Here is a 20,500-nt window from a genome sequence, read left to right on the forward strand (position 1 = left end):
CAATCTCCATTAAGGAACGGAGGCATGATGATGTCAGCCACTGTATGAATCTGTACGGGTTGCTACAGGGCAGTGTACAGAAGGGGTACGGGCAGGACATGGCATCGCATAGTGGGGGTTTATGGGCAGGTATACAGCCTACGGCAGGGTCTACAGAAGCAACAAAGGGTAGCCTAGTAGAAGTCCAAAAGGGCCTAGCTAGGGCCCTTATATAGGGCTGGTTGGACCAACCAACCAGGTTAGCCAGCAAGCAGACTGGTCGGCCAGGATGAGGCTAGTTGGTTGGTTTTATGATAGCCCCTTGGGGGCCTATAAAAGGAGAGGCCTCAAGCCTCATTTCACATCTAGCCAAGCAGCTTTGGGAGGAGCAGAAAGGAGCAGCATATCCATCATCCTTGGGCCTCTACACGGGAAGTGAAGGAGAGAGGTGTTGCTGCAGACTTAGCTCTAGGGAGAGGCTGAACCTAGACTGTCTTCTAGGGTAGAAGGTTGCTAAGATCATCATGTTCTGGAGTAGCCATTCACAAGCAGTTTGGAGTAGTGGAGTAGCTATCTTGGAGCCTACATTCAGGAGGACCAAGGGGACCTATGTGCTGCAGACAAAGCTTGGCAGGGGTTGCCCACCTAGGCTGATTCATAGGCAATAAGGTGGAGAAGAACACACTAGACAGAGGGTCTACAAATGCTCGAGGTGGAGCACGTGGGCTTCGAGATTTATAGGTGCTTAACATCTAGGAGGAGAACCTTTTGGTATTGTATCCTATCCTACCTTTTGGACGGATGGAAATATAAAGAGTTGCTTCTATATTTGTTTTTTAGCATTGTCTTTTTACTGGCTTGCACATCTTTGCACATTAAGTTAAGAAGTTTGTGATTCCACACCCCATACGCACACTGTGTGAGCTCCTGGGCAATACTATTAGTCTTCTGCTATGCGTACCCTCTATTGGGTAATTTCTAACATGGTATCAGAGCCCAAGTAGGAGGCTCACAGGAGTGGGAGCCTAAAGACAGAGACCTTGCTAAAGGACGACCCTAATTCAGAAGCCCTTGGGAATCGACTTCTACGACTGGAGGATTGTGCCCTTGCAAGGATGGTGACTCAGATTCAATCAGGTGCATTTAAAGTTCGTGGTCTAGGTTATCTAGAGATGTTCATTTTTTGTAGACCTTGCCAAAGGAAGGACGGATTGAAACAAATGCTCAGAGCATGGTGCCTGGAAGACTCTAGGTTGTTCACTCATTATGAGGGGACAACTGGAAGATCGTGACGGTTGGATTGCTCGAGTTTGAAGGTGGGAACGTGATTGAAGATGGTGGTGCTAGGAGGTGGTACCAGAGATGGACCTGTGTACTAGGATGGTGTGCAAAAGTGGAACTAGACCTAGTGGAGCAGGGGCCACTCGATGAAAAGCCAGGAAAAGATTTCAACATCGAAGTATTCCAGAGGACTACGACCCGGGAGTCACTGGAGCATTGTCATCGATGTGTTGGCATTGGGCCGAGATGTGTCAGTGAGAGGGTCACCTCTGTGGGGGTTAAAGGTCACTGTGCCTTAACCCCAGTTATGTACAATACTCAAACATATATATAAATGAATGAAAAAGAAGATTAGGGTGGTTCTGCACCCACCAAACTTGTGTGGCTCTCTGTCTCTCTCTCTCCTTCTTCCATTCTTGCTTCCGTTGATAGCACTCTCAACTGGTATCAGAGCCCGGGTGATCTAGCTGAGCGTGCGTGAATGCTTGGAAGCTCAGCAGCTCTGTGGGAGAAAGGAGAAGCTTTGTGGGAAGCTTTGTGGGTGACTTTACTTGCATCCGAGTGTGCAGAGACATTGGAGGAACCTTTGGAAAAGTCACTTTGGCTTTACGAAGTGGTTTTGAGAGCCTGTTAAGAGCTTTCAAAGAAAAAGTCGTTTTTTGAGCTTTTCCCTGTTCCGTTCGATTGTTCCGTTCGATGACAGAGACTCCGTATTGACTTATGGAGGCAACTATTGCTTGCTTTTGGTGTCCACATTACTTCAGGAGCTTGGAAACACCTTCATTCTTGAATCTGAGATCATTTCAGTGGATTTCTGACTCACTGTGTCAATTCCTGCGTTTTTTGCCCGGGTGTTGGAACTCAAGTTTGGAGCAACCATTTGCAGATCTGTCAGTTCCGGTGGACTCAGGAGGTCCTAAAACTTCTATGTTGCTCATCATTCGCACTCCGGTGGAGTTTACAGATAGCTCTGTTTCCAAAAACGTTTTTCAGTCCGTGTGTTGGACCCAGTGATTGAGGCCACGGTTTCCAAAACCGTCTGTCCCATTGCGTTCCGGATGCCCAAAAACCCCTACCTATCAGTTCTTGCGTGATTCGGTGGAGGATTTTCAGAGTTATAAATCTCTGTGTATTCGATTTCGTCTCTCTGTTATGCATTTTTCATACTAAGGTTTTGAAACCTTAGATTTATGCCACATGGCAGTGGATAAGTGTTGACTCCCATTTCTCACTCATCGGTTGGGATTTTGGAGTTCTGGCAGAAGAGAGATATTTGCAGATTTTCTTGCTGAGTCCGATTATGCAATGGCGCCCATGTTTTGAAGCATCTCAGGTCCTATTTTCAGTAGCGCTCATTACCGTGGGACTATGATTTCTTGAGCATACCTTATGCAGATCACTCTGGTTGCAGTTTGAGCAGTGTGCGCTCATTTGTGGTATGCATTGGGTTGCAGTGGATGATTTATAGGCCATTTGGATGCATTGCGGTCCTTGTTGGATGCGCTGATAGGCCCAAATTGCCTTGTGGGATGCTATTTTTTATGGACGCCTTACACATGGATGCTATTTTAAGCTGAGGGACAGCTTTGACACATTGCAGGTGATGCACTGATAGTGCTATGCTCTCTTGGATGAGACATTATTGATGCATATGCCAGTGGACAGTGTTTATGCTTGAGTCATTTGGCACTTATTGGCATTTTCTTTTGGGTCAGATTTGCTCATATGGATGCATAGTATATGCACATGAGTCAGATGCATCTTTTGATGCTTTGAGTTTTGAGTTTTGGTGATATTTCACTCTATTGTGGCATACACATTTGGGTGCACCTGGTATTTGGTGTGATTCTCTCTTGCAGGCACTAGCATTTGGGATTTTGCTTTATTTGCATCATGGCATCCTCTTCCATGCCTGAAAAGGAGTTTTTCAGCATTAAAAAGTTTGATGGGACAAACTTTTCTTTGTGGAAAGAACAGATAAGGGATGTGCTTATTCAAAAGAAGCAGATTAAACCGTTGGCAGGGATTGAAGCTAAGCCTGCAAATATGTCTGAGGATGATTGGAATGAGTTGGATGCATTAGCAAAGTCTACTATTAGACTTCATCTTGCAGAGTCAGTTTATTTCACAGTAGTAAATGAGCAGACTACGGAAGATTTGTGGAAGAAACTGTGTACCACTTATGAGAAGGAAACTGCCTCTAATAAAGTTTACCTCATGAAGAGGTTGTTTGAGCTGCAAATGAAGGAAGGGGTCTCCATTGCTTCTCACTTGAATGAATTCAATATTATTTTCAGCCAGCTTCAGGCTCAGAAAATGAATTTTTATGCGGAGACTAAGGCAATATTTCTCTTATGTTCATTGCCATCCTCATGGGATACCTTCCGTACAGCTGTCAGTAACTCTGCACCTGGTGGAGTACTGAAATTTGATGATGTTGTGGGTAGCTTGTTGGCCGAGGAGATTAGACGGAAGTCTATGGATGGCAACAAGCAGGATGCAGCCTTAAATGTGCAAAGGGGCAGATCACAGATCAGGGGGAAGTCCCAAGAAAGAGGGAAGTCTCGTAGCAAATCCAGGGCACGGAACATTGAGTGTTACCATTGTGGCAAGAAGGGCCATATGAAAAAGGATTGCTACAAGCTGAAAAGAGAGCAAAAGGATAAGAAAAAGAATGCAAATTGGGGTGCAAATCAAAAGGAAGAGAGTCAAGGGAGGACAAAGGAAAAGTGAAGATCGAGGAGATCAATGCAGTCACACATGATAGTGACAATGATGTTCTCTTCATGTCTAGTTTATCTGCAGAGTTGCTTACCACTTCAGATGATGCATATTCCCAGGATTGGATTTTGGATTCTGGTGCTTCATTCCATGTTACTCCCCATAGGGAATGGTTCTCCACTTATGATAGTGGAAAGACAGGTTGTGTGCATCTTGGAAATGACTATGCATGTGACATAGTGGGAGCAGGTGACATAAAGTTTTCTTTTGCAAATGGGTCTGCATTTGTTTTGAAACATGTGAGACATGTGCCTAAGCTGACCAAGAGTCTTATTTCAGTGGGTCAGCTAGATGATGATGGTTTTCACACCACTTTTGGCTTTCAGAGTTGGAAAATTCAGAAGGGCTCTATGCTTTTGGCCAGGGGTGCCAAGTGTGGGACTTTGTATCCCTTACATGTATCAGGGGTATTTGATCATGTTGTTGCAATAACCGAGCAGCCAAGCACTTCTTTGTGGCATTGCAGGTTGGGGCACATGAGCCAGAATGGAATGAAACTCTTATGCCGTTTGGGTTATGTACCGCATTTGAGTTTCTCTGATTTTGAATTTTGTGAGCATTGTCTCTATGGGAAGCAGACTAAATCAGCCCATAAAAGAAGGGGAAAGAAAGAGTTTGAAATGCTTGATTTGGTGCATTCAGACGTATGAGGTCCCATGCCTACACGGGCATTAGGCGGGGCTGAATACTATGTGACATTCATTGATGATGCAACTAGGAAAGTGTGGGCTTATGCTATAGCTCAGAAGAGTGATGTGTTCCAGGTATTTCAGAAATGGCTGGCCTTGGTTGAGAATCAGTTAGGTAGAACGCTTAAATGCCTACGGACTGATAATGGTGGAGAGTATCTCTCTCATGACTTTCAGCATTTCTGTGATACACGTGGGATTAAGAGGGAGCTCACATCCCCTCGTACTCCAGAGCAAAATCCAGTTGCAGAAAAGATGAACCGTACCATTCAAGAAAGGTTGCAATGCATGCTTTCCAATGCAAGTCTTTCTGGTGGTTTTTGGGCTGAGGCAATGAAGACTGCAGTGCATGTGATCAATAGATCACCTAGCAAGAGTTTGAATGGTGGTATTCCTGAAGAGGCATGGAGTGGAAAGAAGCCCTCTTACTCTCATTTACGTATATTTGGGTGTGAGGCATATGCACATGTGCCAAAAGAGCTTCGAAAGAAGCTAGATCCTAAGTCTAGGAAATGCATCTTTCTAGGTTATGGTGAAAGTGGAGAGATGGGCTATCGTCTCTGGGATCCAGAAACAAAGAAGATCATATGCAGCCATGATGTGGTCTTCAATGAGAAGAAGATGCATAAGGCACCCATGAGGGATGTGGAAATGAGGAGAATCACTTTCCAGGATGTGAATCCACCTGCATATGTTGATAGGCAGCAAGCTGTCCATGCACCAAATGTGCAAGAAATGGTACAACCAAGTACTCCCACAGGTATACAATCAAGGGTAGATGATGGATCATCTATTGGTGGAAATGATGAGCCAAATGTGGCTGATATGCAAGTGGGACAGCAAGCTGAAATGCCCTTGAGAAGATCATCTAGAGTGTCTAGACCGCCTGATAGGTTTGTTCCAGGGGTAGACTATGTGATGCTTACTGATTGCGGGGAGCCTTCTTGCTACAAAGAGGCTATGATGCGTGAGGATCAACGCAAGTGGGAGTATGCTATGCAATCAGAGATGAGTTCACTTATGAAGAATAAGACTTGGGACTTGGTTTCTTTGCCACATGGAAAGAAAGCATTGCCATGTAAATGGGTCTACAAAATGAAGGTCACAGGTGATGATGTGCCTAGGTACAAGGCCCGTTTGGTTGCTAAAGGGTTCAAGCAAGAGAAGGGTGTGGACTTTGATGAGATATTCTCTCTGGTTGTGAAGATGACCACACTTAGATGCATGCTTGGACTCGTGGCAATAGAGGATATGGAGCTTATGCAGATGGATGTCAAGACAGCTTTCTTGCATGGGGATTTGCATGAGGAAATTTACATGGTTCAGCCGGAAGGCTTTGAAGAAAAGGGCAAAGAGCATTTAGTTTGCAAACTGAAGAAGAGTCTCTATGGTCTTAAGCAAGCACCTAGAGAATGGTATCAGAAGTTTGATGCTTTCATTCGGTCCCAGGGTTTTAGAAGGAGTGAAATTGATCACTGCCTCTACACTAAAAGGGCTAAGGATAGTAGCCTGATAATCCTGGCACTATATGTGGATGATATGCTATTGGCTAGCAAGAATACTTATGAGCTAGATGCATTAAAGGCCAAGTTGCATGAGGCCTTTGATATGAAGGATTTGGGATTTGCAGGTCATATTCTTGGTATGCGCATCACGCGTGATCGGAGTAGGAAACTCCTTTGGCTTTCACAAAAAGAGTATGTTACAAAAGTATTACAGCGTTTCAATATGGAGGGGGGGAAGGCAGTGAGTACTCCATTGCCTCCATATGTGAAACTGAGTCATACAGATAGTCCCAAATCAGATGAGGAGAGGGCCATGATGGCCAAGGTTCCTTATGCATCAGCAGTTGGGAGTCTTATGTATGCTATGATAGCTACTAGACCAGACATTGCATTTGCAGTGGGAGTTGTTAGCCGCTATATGGCTAATCCAGGAAAGAGGCATTGGGAGGCAGTTAAGTGCATCATGAGGTACATGAAGGGTACCAAGGAGATGTGCATTTGCTTTGGTAAAGGAGACATGCGTGTACTTGGGTACACAGATTCAGACTATGCAGGGCATGTGGATAGTAGGAGATCCACTTCTGGTTATGTGTTCACCTTTGCAGGTGGTGCAGTGTCATGGATGTCTCGTGCACAGAAGTGCGTGGCTTTGTCTACCACAGAGGCTGAGTATGTTGCAGCCACAGAGGGTTGCAAGGAGGCTATATGGCTTGATCGGCTAGTGGGAGATTTGGGGATTCATACAGGTGTACCGACATTGCATAGTGATTCCATGAGTGCTATTCAGCTAGCACGGAATCCGGTCTTTCATGCAAAGACCAAACACATTGAGGTCAGGTACCATTTCATCAGGGAGGTACTTGAGGACAAGCGCATAGAGCTTGTCAAGGTTCATACAGATGATAACCCTGTAGATATGCTGACGAAGAGTCTACCTAGTCAGCGGTTTGAGTATTGTCGTGTATTGATGGGCATTGGATAGTATGCTCACTGTTGTTCTCCCTTAAAGGCACATTGTCCTTTAAGTGGGAGGTTGTGGGGGTTAAAGGTCACTGTGCCTTAACCCCAGTTATGTACAATACTCAAACATATATATAAATGAATGAAAAAGAAGATTAGGGTGGTTCTGCACCCACCAAACTTGTGTGGCTCTCTGTCTCTCTCTCTCCTTCTTCCATTCTTGCTTCCGTTGATAGCACTCTCAACCTCCCCATCTATAAGCCCCCATATGAGGAGAGCATGGGGGGGGTGAACCTAGGAAAAGAAAGAGGGAGGGGGCTGCCACATGGGTAGCACCTCACATAAAGAAAGGAGAGTACCTGGCAGAAGGAAGCTTGCCTTGAGGGTAGATCTAGCAGAGAATGGCCAGCTGACTGTCAAGGACAAAGCAGAGCAGACCTGCACAGAATCTTGATTAAGGAACGAAGGCGCGATGATGTCAGCCACTGTATGGATCTGTACAGGCTGCTGCAGGGCAGTGTATAGAGTGGGTACAGGCAAGACATGGCATGGCAAAGGGCTGTAGCATGGCGTAGCATAGTGGACATCTATGGACATGTATACAACCTATAACAGGGTCTCCAGCAGCAGTAAAGGGCAGCCTAGCAGCAACCCAAAAGGGCCTGGCTAAGGCCCTTATATACGGCTGGTTGGACTAGGCAACCAGGTCGGCTAGCAAGCAGACTGGTCAGCCAGTCTAGTCAACCAAGATGAGGCTGGCTGATCAGTTTTATGACAGCCCCTTGGGGGCCTATAAAAGGAGAGGCCTCAGGCCTCATTTCACATCCAACCAAGCAGCTTTGGGAGGAGCAGAAAGGAGCAGCATATCCACCATCCTTGAGCCTCTACACAAGAAGTCAAGGAGACGTGTTGTTGTAGACTTAGCTCTAAGGAGAGGCTGAACCTGACTATCTTCTAAGGCAGAAAGTTGTTGAGATCATCATGTTATGGAGTAGCCATTCACAAGCAGTTTAGCCTACATTTAGGAGGACCAAGGGGACCTGTGTGCTGTAGACAAAGCTTGGCAAGGGCTGCCCACCTAGGCTGATTCACAGGCAGTAAGGTGGAGAAGAACACACTAGACAGAGAGTCTACAAATGCTCGAGTTGGAGCACATGGGCTCAGAGATTTATGAGTGCTTGACATCTAGTAGGAGAACCTTTTGGTATTGTATCCTGTCCTACTTTGTGGACGGACAAAAATATAAAGAGTTGCTTCTATATTTGTTTCTGAGCATTGTTTATTTACTGGCTTGCACATCTTTTCACATTAAGTTAAGAAGTTTGTGATTCCACACCCCATATGCACACTGTGTGAGCTCCTGGGCAATATTATTAGTCTTCTGCTGTGCGTACCCTCTATTGGGTCATTTCTAACAGCTCTATGGAGGTGAGGTCTCTCCTCAAAGCCCGCACATGCTCTTGAAGAGTCCTCCTCTGCCTAAGGGCGTGAGCCTGCAACTCCTCCCTGGTTCTCTTAATCGCATCGGCCACCCATGCAGCCCAGCCTTCGCACGGTGTCGACTCTGACTGCTCGCAAATCCTTGCCATGACCTGCTGGATCTCCTCGTCCTATAGGAGGTCCTCTGGAATGCAGACTCCCTTCGAGGGGAGACCTCGACGGGGTTGATCTAAGTGAAGTACTACTGGAGAGTGGTCTAACATTGTGGTACCTGCTAGAATCACGGTAGAGCCACCTTGTGCAGTGCCCAGTCCCCAACTTAAAAACGGTCTATTCTCTCAAGCAGTCCATCATGTCTCCTCTTTCTGAAGGAGAAGAGGAGGCTGCCAGGTGTCCTACTAAAATCTGGCTCTCACCACGGGTCTCTGCCATTGATCATGAAAATGAACTGCTCCCAGGTGCTACGCTCTGCTACTGGCATCTCAGAGAAGGAGGTGCCGCCCTGCTTGTCTTCCCCAAACTCCAGGTTGTTGAAGTCCCCTCCAACAATCCAGGAGTCTACATCCAGAAGACACTCTGACATCCTCTTCCAAAAGGCTAGGCGGTGATGTCTTCATGCTAGGGCATACACATTGCGGATCCCAATCTGGGACTCTCCTGTCTGAACTCCCATCCAAACTAGACGTCCTTGGGATGAGATTGCCCTAATTGTAGACATCTAGAGCTAAATTCTATGAGACTGAGATGCAGATCCCTCTGCTCCGTCCTACTGCAGGGGACCACTCCTCTAGACATCTCTATGGGAGAAGGTGGTGTCGTCATCTAATGTCTGATGCTAAAAACATGTGCTCCTGAATCAAAAGAATGTCCACTGTCTGCCCTACCCCTACCCTCTGCAACTCCTGTCGGAGTATCAGGTATGCGGCTGGCTCGAGCACGGTCGTGGAGCCCGTGCATATTCCAACTCACTATGCTCCAGCTCATGAGGACGGAGGTATCGAGAACAACAAGGCTCTCCTGTGGGTGGGTGCCTGTTCCAGAAAGACTACCTTATGTGACTTTACCAGGGGTTTGGAGGGCGAATACTCCATGTCTGTGTGACGATGTACTAGGGTGGATACCGGCTCAATGCCGATCTTCCATGCCCACTTCATCATAAAGGAGACTTCCACCCCGAATAGCTCCGCACACTTCTGGAAGGGCCAGTAGTGTGCATGTTCCACCTTTGCCTCCAATAGCAATTTGATAACTCCTACTGCCAAACCACACATCAGCTCCTCACACGTGAACCTCATAGCTGAAAGTTCACCTCCGCACCATGGACGTGCCAAAGGTCCAGTCCCTGTGGCCCCATCCACTCGTCCATCATGCATGAAATCTAATCTCCCATAATAGCATCAAACACCTCTGGGGACCACTTCTCCAAATTTGTGGAGGCAAACTGGAATCTCCAAACGGGGTGTGTCTAAGAACTCATTGTGTTGATGAAACCCCCCTTCCAGGGCTGTAGGACCATGAGCGTTTAACCGGAAAGCGGGGAACATGGTGTGTCGTGCCCATGTCCTTCACTGTAAAGTCATGATACCAAGGAAAGAGGTACACCAAATGCAGGCCAAGGAGAATGGGACTCTACTCCACAAGTCAAGGCGGTATCGGGGGAGCTTAGCTAGATGAGGAAGACGCCTCTTCCATAAATGGTGACCTCCTGAATGTGGTCACCCTCTAGTGCCAAGCTTGCCTGGATCCACTCTCGTAGTGAGGCCTACAATTTTGCCCACAATCGCCTTGTCCTAAAGGGACTGAACTGCTTGTTGAACCTGTTGTTTGTCGGCTAGAGAAAGGACCTTAACGGCTGTGGGATTCGATGGTGCTGCCATAGAGCACCTCTGGCCAAACCAAAGGTCACCAACAAAATCTTCCTTCTGACAAACACAAATGCTCCTATTGCTATGAAGAATGGAAGGGAAAAAGGAGGGGAGGTGGGGCGAGGGGGATGGACAAGCCGAGAGGGCAGAGGTGAAGAAAGGAGATGAAGAAAGAAGGGAAGCGGGCGAGATGGAAAAGCAATTGGGGGGGTCAGGAAGGGGGCGCAAGAGGGCGGAAGGGGGGCGGAGGGGGAAGGAAGCACGGGGGAACGGGAGGGTGGGATGAAGCGGACAACGAGAGAGCGAGCTGGCAGGGAGGTGGAGCGAAAGGTAAAGGCAAAGAGGGATGGAGAGGAGGTAGAAGGGCATAGCGTTAGAAGGAGGGTCGGAGAGGAGACGGGGAGGAGCGATAGCCGAGGCAAGGGTGGAAGGTGAAGGTTGGACGGAAGACAAGGAGGAGGCTAGGGGCGGAGAGGAGGCAGAAGCGGAGGTGAGGCAAAAAGGAGGCGGGGTGGAGAGGAGGCTAGGGGCGGAAGTGCAATGGTAGGCAACGGGAGCAGCCAAGACCATGAGCAGCCTTGCTCCCTCCCACTGCAAGTACTAGATTGGAAGACTTTCCTTGGCCCTTTACTATTGCAGGAAGAGGCTCGGGAAAAGCTATTTACTCAATTGGACGAGAAGGCTCTCGTGGCAAGGGACAAGGCTAGCAAGGGTAAGTTCAAAGACTCCAAGAACAACAAGAAGACTGAGGATGCAGAGAAAAAGAGGTAGATGAAGTGCTTCTACTACGAGAAACTTGGTCATTCTGCTAAAGAGTGCCGCAAGAAGAAGGCAGATGTCAAGAAGGAGTCCAAGTCCAAGGAGGAGCCAAAGACCAAATCAGCAAACGTCACGACCGGCGCTCTCTTCATCATCACTGAGTACTGCTCCGCTTATGTAGTCAATGAAGGAGAGGAAGGTTGGTATGTGGATAGTGGAGCTTCAAAGCACATGCCCAACAAGGAGTGGTTCAAAACCATGGAAGGTACGCATAAGTTCACTATGGGGGATAACCGGTCATGCCCTGTGAAGGGTGTTTGTAGTATTCCATTGATCACAATTGCAAGAAACGAGGAGCTGATTTTCGGTGTACTGTATGTACCAACCTTGTGCAAGAACCTTTTGTCTATCAGTCAAATGGACAAGCACAATATGTCAGTCTTATTCGACAATGGCAAAGTCATTGTCACATCCAAGGCAAACGGAAAGGTGGTGGCTCAAGGAGTCGGGGAGCATGGGCTTTATCGGCTCAATGCTCTGTTGGTGCACGGGGACCATGGTAGATCCAAATTGTGGCATGAGCTGTTCGGTCAAGTCAACTATGACACTCTTGTCAAGATGCAAAAGACAAAGATGGTGGATGGACTTCCAACGATTGTAGGCAATGATCGTGTTTGCAAGGCTTGCTTGGAGGGCAAGCAACACATGGACACGTTCCCACATGAGGCCTCATCATGGGCCAAGAAGCCGCTCGAGTTGGCACACCGACATCTGCATCCCAAAGTCGATAAATTCATTCACAAGTTCATGGTATTCTCTTTTATTTGTGGATGATTTTAGTCGCATGACATGGGTATTCGGCCTGGCCAAGAAGTCTCAGGCTTATGAGAAATTCAAAGACTGGAAGGCCCAGGTAGAGGAGAGCGGGGAGGTAATCAAAGCCTTCCGCACCGACAGAGGGGGAGAGTTCACTTCTACAAAGTCCAATGGATTTTGCAAGAGGCACAGGACCAAGAGACAACTCACTAGAGCTCGCACATCTCAGCAAAGTGGAGTTGCTGAGAGGAAGCATAGGACCGTCACAGAGACAGGGTTGACGATGTTGCGAGGGAGGAATCTCTCAAAAGCTTACTAGGGTAAAGCCGTGAACACTGCCATCCACATCCTCAATAGAACCAAGACCAAGGCTATTGATGACAAGACTCCATATGAAGCTTACCATGGTAAGAAGCCCAGGATATCTCATTTACGGGTTTTCTGATGCATTTGTTCATGTGCATAAAGATGAGTGGATGAAACTTGATTCCCATACCCAAAGATGTATCTTTGTGGGATACAGTGAAGAATCCAAGGGCTATCGCCTTTTTGACTCGGAAAAGAAGAAGATCCTTATCAGCAGGGATGTGATCTTTGAGGAGTCTGAGCCACAGCCTATAGAAGAGGTTCCTGAACTTTCGGCATTACTCCCACCCAAGATCACCATCCAAGAGGTGGAGACAACTGAAGACCTCGAGGAGGAGGAGGAGGAGCATGCCATTCCAGAGCCAGCTCCCAAGGCACCTCCATTAGAGAAGAAGCTACCTCAATGGTATTTAAAGACTTTAGCAGACTCATGGGGTACGGACATTCCTGAGAGCAGTTTCGGAGTGCAGCGGTATGAATGCAACATGAAGACTCCCTCCATGAACTACGCTTTAGTGGCTCAGCTTGTAGAGCCCTGTTCCTTCTAGGAAGTAAACGATAATCCAAAATGGCAGGAAGCCATGCAAGCAGAGATGGATGCCATGTTGAAAAATGACACTTGGGATTTAGTGCCCAAACCAACCAAGCAGAAAGTCATTGGGAATAAATGGGTGTACAAGCTTAAGTTCAAGTTAGATGGGAGCTTGGACAAGTACAAAGCAAGATTGGTGGTAAAAGGCTATGCACAGTCAGAAGGACTTGACTTTGATGAGACCTTTGCCCCCACAACTAGGATGGTGACTATTCGGACAGTCATTGCCTTGGCTGCTCATCACAGTTGGCCTATTTTTTAGATGGACGTCAAGTCTACATTTTTGAATGGTACCCTAGGGAGGAGGTATATGTGGCACAGCCACCAAGATTTCAGATTCCTGGATCCCCATTAAAAGTATGCAAACTGAAGAAGGCCTTATACGGGCTAAAATAGGCCCCCAGAGCTTGGTACCAGTGGGATAGATGTTTTCTTTCAAAAGATCGGGCTTCAACGGAGTCCATTAGAGGCAAATCTTTATCTCGACACTGAGGGGGAATTGCTTCTCGTATTGATTCTATATGTGGATGACCTCATCATTACAGGGGATCATATGAAGAAGATTGCTCAGGTCAAGAGACTTCTCATGGAGGAGTTCGAGATGACTGACTTGGGCATACTTCACTACTTTCTTGGGATTGAGGTGAAGTAGGGAAAGAGTTGTATCTTTATTTTACAGGAGAAATATTGCAGGGAAATGCTCAAACGTTTTCAGATGGAAAATTGCAAAGAAGCAGTGACTACCATGGAAACCGGTCTAAAGATGAGTGTGTGTGATCTATCTTAGCCAGTTGATTCATCATATCGATGCGTGGTGGGGAGTTTGCTTTACCTCACCAATACGTGACCGGATATTTCCTACGCAGTTGAATTGCTCTGTCAATTCTCCGCCACACCCAAGAAGGCCCATTAGGACGCAGGTATGAGGGTGCTAAGGTACTTGAATTATACCTGCACCTACGGCATCACTTATACGAGAGGCATTGAGTTGGGAGGTTTTTGCGATAGTGATTGGGCAGGTAATATTGATACTCGGAGATCAATTTTTGGATATTGTTTCTTACACTCATCACGAGCCTTGTCATGGCTGAGTAAGAAACAACCTATTGTCGCCCTTTCATCTACAAAGACGGAGTATAGGGCTACTACTTGTACAGTGGCATGCGAAGCATTGTGGCTCAGGTGGATCTTGGAGGACATGAAAAGATGCGACGGTGGTTATGTGCAACAACCAGAGTTGCATAGCGATCGCCAACAACCCCGTGCTTCATGCACGGACGAAGTACATCGAGGTCCACTACCACTGTTCGAGAACTCATTGACGAAGAAGTCACAGAGTTAATGTACTGCCCGACCAACGACGACATCTCAGATGTCTTCATGAAGGCCCAGGGAGCAGATGGAACACCTCCTTTGACGCATGGGGATTGGCCCACAGTTGTATCATTGAGAGGGGGTGTTAGAAAAGTCACTGTCCCAGCCCCTGATTTGAGGGGACAAGGGGGCAAGGGACTATAGGGGGTAGGAGAAGAAGAGGGCAGAGCACCTACCTGGGTGGAACCCGCACAGCAAGTGCGGCATTCTAGGCAACTCCTGGAGCAGCAATAGGCAGGGCCTACGGACTGCATCAGCAGCCCATGTGCCCAGCACATGGGCCTATATGTAGGCCTAGCCCAAGCTAGCCAGTTCAGCCTGCAAAAGGCCGACCAGACTGGTCGGTGGAGGGGCTCAGAAAGTCTGTGCTGCAAGCAGGGGGCCGACCCCCTGCTGGTCGATTTCTTCAGCCCAGAAATGGGCCTATAAAAGGCCCCCTCTTCCCCCCTCATTTCTCATCACTTGCATAGACAAGCCTTGCACAGGCAAGCACGCAAGGAGAGGAGTAGGCTCAGCATCTTGGACAGCATTTGTATTTGTTCATCTCTTGAGCTTTTGTCTGCCCACTATTGTGGAGGAATATATCTGAGTTTTGTTCTCTCTCTCTCTCTCTCTCTCTCTCTCTCTCTCTCTCTCTCTCTCCCTCCGTCTCTTTGAGTGTTGTATGAGCTAGATCGGGAGGTGAGGTGTGAGTGATTCTATCCTCTATTTCCAACACCTTGCCATTTAGCCCCGTTGCGAGTGTCTCCCCAACGTCCTCCTCATTTGGGAGAGAGAACCTCATACCCCCCCTCCCCCAAAATCAAGTCCCACAGTCACAAGGGTTTTCACATGGGGTATGGGCAGCCAGCTATGGCTGTCATGCGACATGCTACCCTCCAAATTCCCCGTTTTGAGTGGGATTTCGAACTTGAGATTGTGGGGTTAAGACTAGTTTGATTTTTTCCATGCCTTCACTGTTAGTGTTTTGACATCACCCTTTATAGGATGATACTTATTCATCAACACCTTGGCTGATTAATTCTAGGAGATGGACTTGCAACTCCTCCACATTGCCAAGTCTCGTCGTCTCAAGCACAAACCCCGGTGATGTTGCTTCAAGCCACACTGTTTTCCTCAGCTGACCGCTGCCTTATCACATTGAGTATGCTTATCCGTTACACTACCTCTCATGCCCGACATCGTGACTGCATTGGCAGTAGTGTCAGTCTATGATTTTATGCCCCTAGAATCTATCTCTTGATCTTGAGTCATTCAGGTAACCCCTTGAATCAATGTTTTGACTAATGTCCAGGTAGATTCTCTAAAATTTGGGTCCCACCCAGGAATTCTACTCTCCTGGATTTGGTTTCGAGAGATCTATGGGTTACCTGTTCAACCTGAGACTCTTACTTTTTGAAGCCCAATTTGGGATTACCTATCGAAACCTAGTCCGGCCTACTGGATTCCATCTGGGTTTCATTTGGAGCCAAGTCCATGTCTTCAACCAGATTCGTGTCTAGGTTAACCTCCAATATTAGACTTTGCTGTGAAGTCTGGATTAGGGTTGTTCCATCACTTGCTTCCTTGTCCTCCTCATATTGGACTCACATGTGATGCATTGATCAACGACAAGTGAACCTCGATAAATCTCGTAGCATCCCCTAATCTTCTTAATGATCAACAAATGAAGGGAGAAATATTTTCCATATTCGTAATAGCTGTCGCAGCTACCGAAGCTACTATTGGGTTATCCATTGCTTCGGTTATCTAGTTTTTGTATGAACACTCGGCCCTTGGCACTTGCAATATGACTCTGGATGGCACAGGAGATCTCCACCAACTTCATGTCTTCTAGGATGCAGCGCAATTTCAATGACTCGTAGGATGCCATACACGCTAACTGTTGTTCCGCCTCTATGAGGAAAAAGCTAGTGTGGGTTGCTTCTTTCCGGATTCTCGAACCAAGCCATAAAATAATATCCCGATGTGGACCGTTGCATGTCCACATGTATGACCCAATCTATGATCGAAGTCCATCCCACTCCGGTATGTGATACTGTATCGGTACCGAATCACGCGGAATGCGTCTCCCTTGGGTATAGTAGACCTCTGACCAGCTGTTGATACAAGGTTAGATGAGTGCATTCTTCCTTGCCCAACCTCCACTGGATTGCCCAACCTCCACTGGATTAACTACTGGATCGCAATTTCCCATCCGAAACCGCTTCAAGATCTCTAGACAATATTTTTCTTGCAAGATGAACGTGATGCCTTGCTCTTGCCATATCTCAATGCCAAGAAAATATGAAGAAGGCCAAGGTATGTCACGTCGAACTCCATCTTTAACTGTGTCTTCACTCGTCGGTTTACTTGTTGTGATCGCCCGTTATGATTAGGCCATCAACATGTAGGATCACCATGAGCATCTCTGTCTCTATTGCAGATTGCCTATCCGGGTTGTCCTTTGCTTCTTCAAAGGACCTTGGCTCTTGGATCAGTTTCATTTAAGTCAAGAGATCATAGTTCACTATGGGCTCGTTTCGAAGTCTCGACCACGTCTAGGTTGATCACCACCTTTTGGGTTGTACAATCAGTAAGCCTTGGACTCCTTAGTGTATCTGATGAAGATACACTTTGTTCGGGTGTCATTATGAACACGGACCTAGGCATCGGATCCAAACACTCGATGTTTGATGATTGGATTCTTCTCCGAATACACCTTGAAGTGCGTCTTTCCCTTGACTACCCTTGTTGTAGTCCGGTCTGGGCTTAGTTATTCACCTCAAACATCTCTTTGAGTACTTTGCAAGCTTAAGTTGACGTCTCAACTAGTTGCATAAGAGGAAGGATGATTCACAGTTTTTCCAATGAGCTTCCATGTGGCTCTCCTATGTGGATAACATACCCATCCAGGGGCTACATGAAAGGCCTCCACGACTCATGCATCAAGCCCCATACAAATCCTAAGGTGTCAAGCCCCATTGTTGTCCTCATTTGGGGGATCACATCCAGTGTGTAAGCGTTGAATGTGACAATAGCAAGTCAAGCTAGGGTTTACAGCCATTTAGTGATTAGGTGGATTTTGCAGGTCTCTTTCCTCAGTGACCTAGATATGCAGTAGTAGGATTCATAGAGCCACAGTAAACAATGTGCATATAAGTCTATTTGCAATCTTGCATATTCAGCACTTGAAGTGTTGGGGAAACTTTAGGAATTGCTCTTTTGAAAGGCAAAGGTCCTGATATTGCATCATGCAAACTTCCCTACAAGGCTCCAGCACAGGATTGAGGAGCTGATTGTGTGCACAAGTACGTAGAAGCTGTCATTATTAGCACTCAAATTCAAATAAAAGTCAGATGATTGACTGTTTCTATGTATAATAAAACAATTTCTGTGAGCACGTTTTCAAAAAAACCATTCCGTTTTCAAAAGCCATTCTTAGGGGTTTGACTTCTGTTATCCAAGAAACAGTCTTCCTTTATTACTTGGGCTGACAAAGTACGTTTCTTAAAACTTAAACCAAATGAATATCTAAATATTTTAAAGAAAAGGGACAAATTTATGGTGGCTCTGTTTTGTTGGGTAAAAGTGATTTATTGTTGCATTCAATGGTGATTCTCGAGTCTTTTTTCTTGTTAACAGCCATACTGCTGGTTAATTTTCAGGGAATCCTTTTTTTCAAATCATCAAGGAAAGGTTTGCTTCCAATCTTGCAGACATATTCTCTTATCTTGTCATCTAATTTCGGATGCCTGGGGTATCGCCACACTATTCGTAGACTGCCTGAACGGAATTGGCCAAATATTAAATATTGTGGCCCTCCAAGTCTTACGAGAATGGCTGTAAGAAAGGTCAATTCTACTTAGTTAATTTCTTGTCTAATCAGCCTCTCAATGGCTTTGTAAATAAGTAGTACTTTAGTAGGATGGCCTAATGTTGCCACGTGGCATCCTAGGGCAGCCATCCCATAAGCATAGTGGTAAATTTTGTCCAGGCCTATACCTATAAAGGGGGCCCTGCTATACTAGGTACTCATACTTTGACTGCAATCTAATGAACATCGTTTACAGCTGAGCCTGCTTGCTCTAAGCTGAACCAGGACTCTTCTCCCTGGCTTGTTGCTTGGGCAGCCCCACATAAGCCATGGATTCCCTCCAGTTTTTCTGGTACGCTAATGATTTGCTAATGGATTCTCATAATTACATGCTGTTCTGTCCTTTCACTACTAGCTGCTACCTCTAGGGCTAGCTTAGCTAAAGATTAGGGCTTAATTAGTGAGGTTGTGAGTTGGCTTAGCTACATTGGTATCAGATCACTTTCATGCGATTTTGTGGTGAAATCTTTCTCATTTCATTCTGAAAATTGGAGCACCAGCTCTTGAGCCTTGGGCCTACCTTTCTGCAAAAATCTGTTGTGGCCAGGTGTTTCTATCTACGTGATGCCTTAGATTATCTCGAAATTCCAACCTGCTCAGAATTGAATGATTCATACATCATTGTAATCGGGCTGAACTCTTGATCATAAGCCCTAAGCTACTGATGCGAAATTCCAGCATTTGGGCTAGAATTGCTCGAGTATATGTGACATAGGCAGTTATACTTTTCTTTAGCGATCAGGGTATCTACTATACCAAATGATGTTTTGACTGCATTGGGAGTCGTCCCAGCTGCGGCAAACTTTGTACCAAGTTTGGGAATCATTCGAGCTCAATTGGGCCGGAATTGCCTAGGTATCTATGGTGCCGCTAGTATCTTCACCTACAGCAATCTGGACATCTATTACTTTAATTGGCATTTTGATCGCATACAGGGAGTCGCCCCAGCTGCAGAAAGCACTGGTCCAGGTTTGATGGCTATCAGAGCTCCTTTGCCCTTTCATTTGCCTTGAAATTGGTTTCCAGGAGGCGCATTTTGTTGACAGTTGTTAATACTAGACTATAGACAATGAAATTTGGGGCTTTTCAGTTCTATATGCTATTCTGCTCTATTCTATTCGCATTTGATGAAGATTGAGCCCTCAAAGATCTGAATTAGGACAATCTGTGCAACTGTCATGTGGAGAGTGAATCTGCTGCCCTGGCAACTGGCATTATACTGTTCTGGCAAAGTCTACCAAACAGTGTGTCTACAGCACAAACAGGACCTAAACAATGTTCTAAACTGTGAATTTATTGTTCAAACATTGTTCGAGACAATGTTTTCACTTCCAGTTGGATTCAGGTTACTAACATGCATCTGAGGAAGGTAGTCATAATAGGCAGAAAGAGATGGGAGATGTTGAAACCATTCCTTAAAGAGTGATGTTCTAATCTTATTCCATGGGGCAGGTTGGTTTCGCTTCATTGGGCAATGGTTCCATTCAGGGAGTTGAAGAGGAGGGCATGGACCATAAGGATGTCCCTAGCTCCTCACATGAGCAAATATCTTAAGGGCAGGAGCAGATCAACAATGGTAATGTAGATCCTATATTGCATGTGCTAAGGCCAATGGGCTTAGGATACAGAATTCCTTTGCAATTATGAACAAAAGGCTTGAACAGCTCAGAAGAAACCAAGTTTATGAAGGGAAAAAGCACATGGAACAGACTCCAAGAGATTCAGATGCTGATAATGTCACCAAGTTGTAAATACTACAAGTTAAAGTTCAGTTGACCATTTATTTAATCATGATTAAAGAGTTCTTCATTTATTAGCACTGCCTTCCAGGCAGCGCTCTAGCTACATTTTGTTAAAAAGTGTCCCCCACACTTTGTTGCCGAGTGGCCCCCTTCTATTTTGGTTCTCTCTCTCTCACACACACACTCACTCACACACTTTCTTTTTTTAAGAACTCTCTCTCTCTCTCTCTCTCTCTCTCTCTCTCACTCACTCACTCACACACACACACATACACACACACACAGAGTTTGCAAATCATTCGAACTTTCCTATACATGGGCTTCCATCACAGGTGTTGCAAATTAATTATTCATTCATCTTGACAATTGTTTTCCTTTGACAGAACCAATTTGAAGGCAATGCTCACGAGTACTTGTACTCACTTGTGTAATTATGTTCAAAGAGTTATCTTTTGTTGGTCAAAGTATTGACTACGGTCAAAGATACTTAACTCC

At 46.1% G+C, this 20,500-nt stretch overlaps 1 long non-coding RNA gene across 3 annotated transcripts; it reads left to right on the plus strand.

The window, feature by feature from the left end:
- The first annotated feature begins 16,616 nt into the window (after positions 1-16,616).
- LOC147899003 (uncharacterized) lies at positions 16,617-19,998 on the plus strand. Of its 3 annotated transcripts, XR_015541368.1 has the most exons (3): positions 16,617-16,708; positions 18,032-18,085; positions 19,716-19,998. It is a non-coding gene; the product is annotated as an uncharacterized LOC147899003 (long non-coding RNA). The 3 variants fall into 3 exon arrangements; XR_015541369.1 differs by lacking the exon at positions 18,032-18,085; XR_015541370.1 differs by lacking the exons at positions 16,617-16,708; positions 18,032-18,085 and adding an exon at positions 17,596-17,697.
- The last annotated feature ends 502 nt before the right edge of the window (positions 19,999-20,500 follow it).

This window comes from Dipteris shenzhenensis, chromosome 8 (genome assembly GCF_047967505.1).
Source record: "Dipteris shenzhenensis isolate YYH24624 ecotype China chromosome 8, Dip_SZ_1.0, whole genome shotgun sequence".
Taxonomy (NCBI): domain Eukaryota; kingdom Viridiplantae; phylum Streptophyta; class Polypodiopsida; order Gleicheniales; family Dipteridaceae; genus Dipteris; species Dipteris shenzhenensis.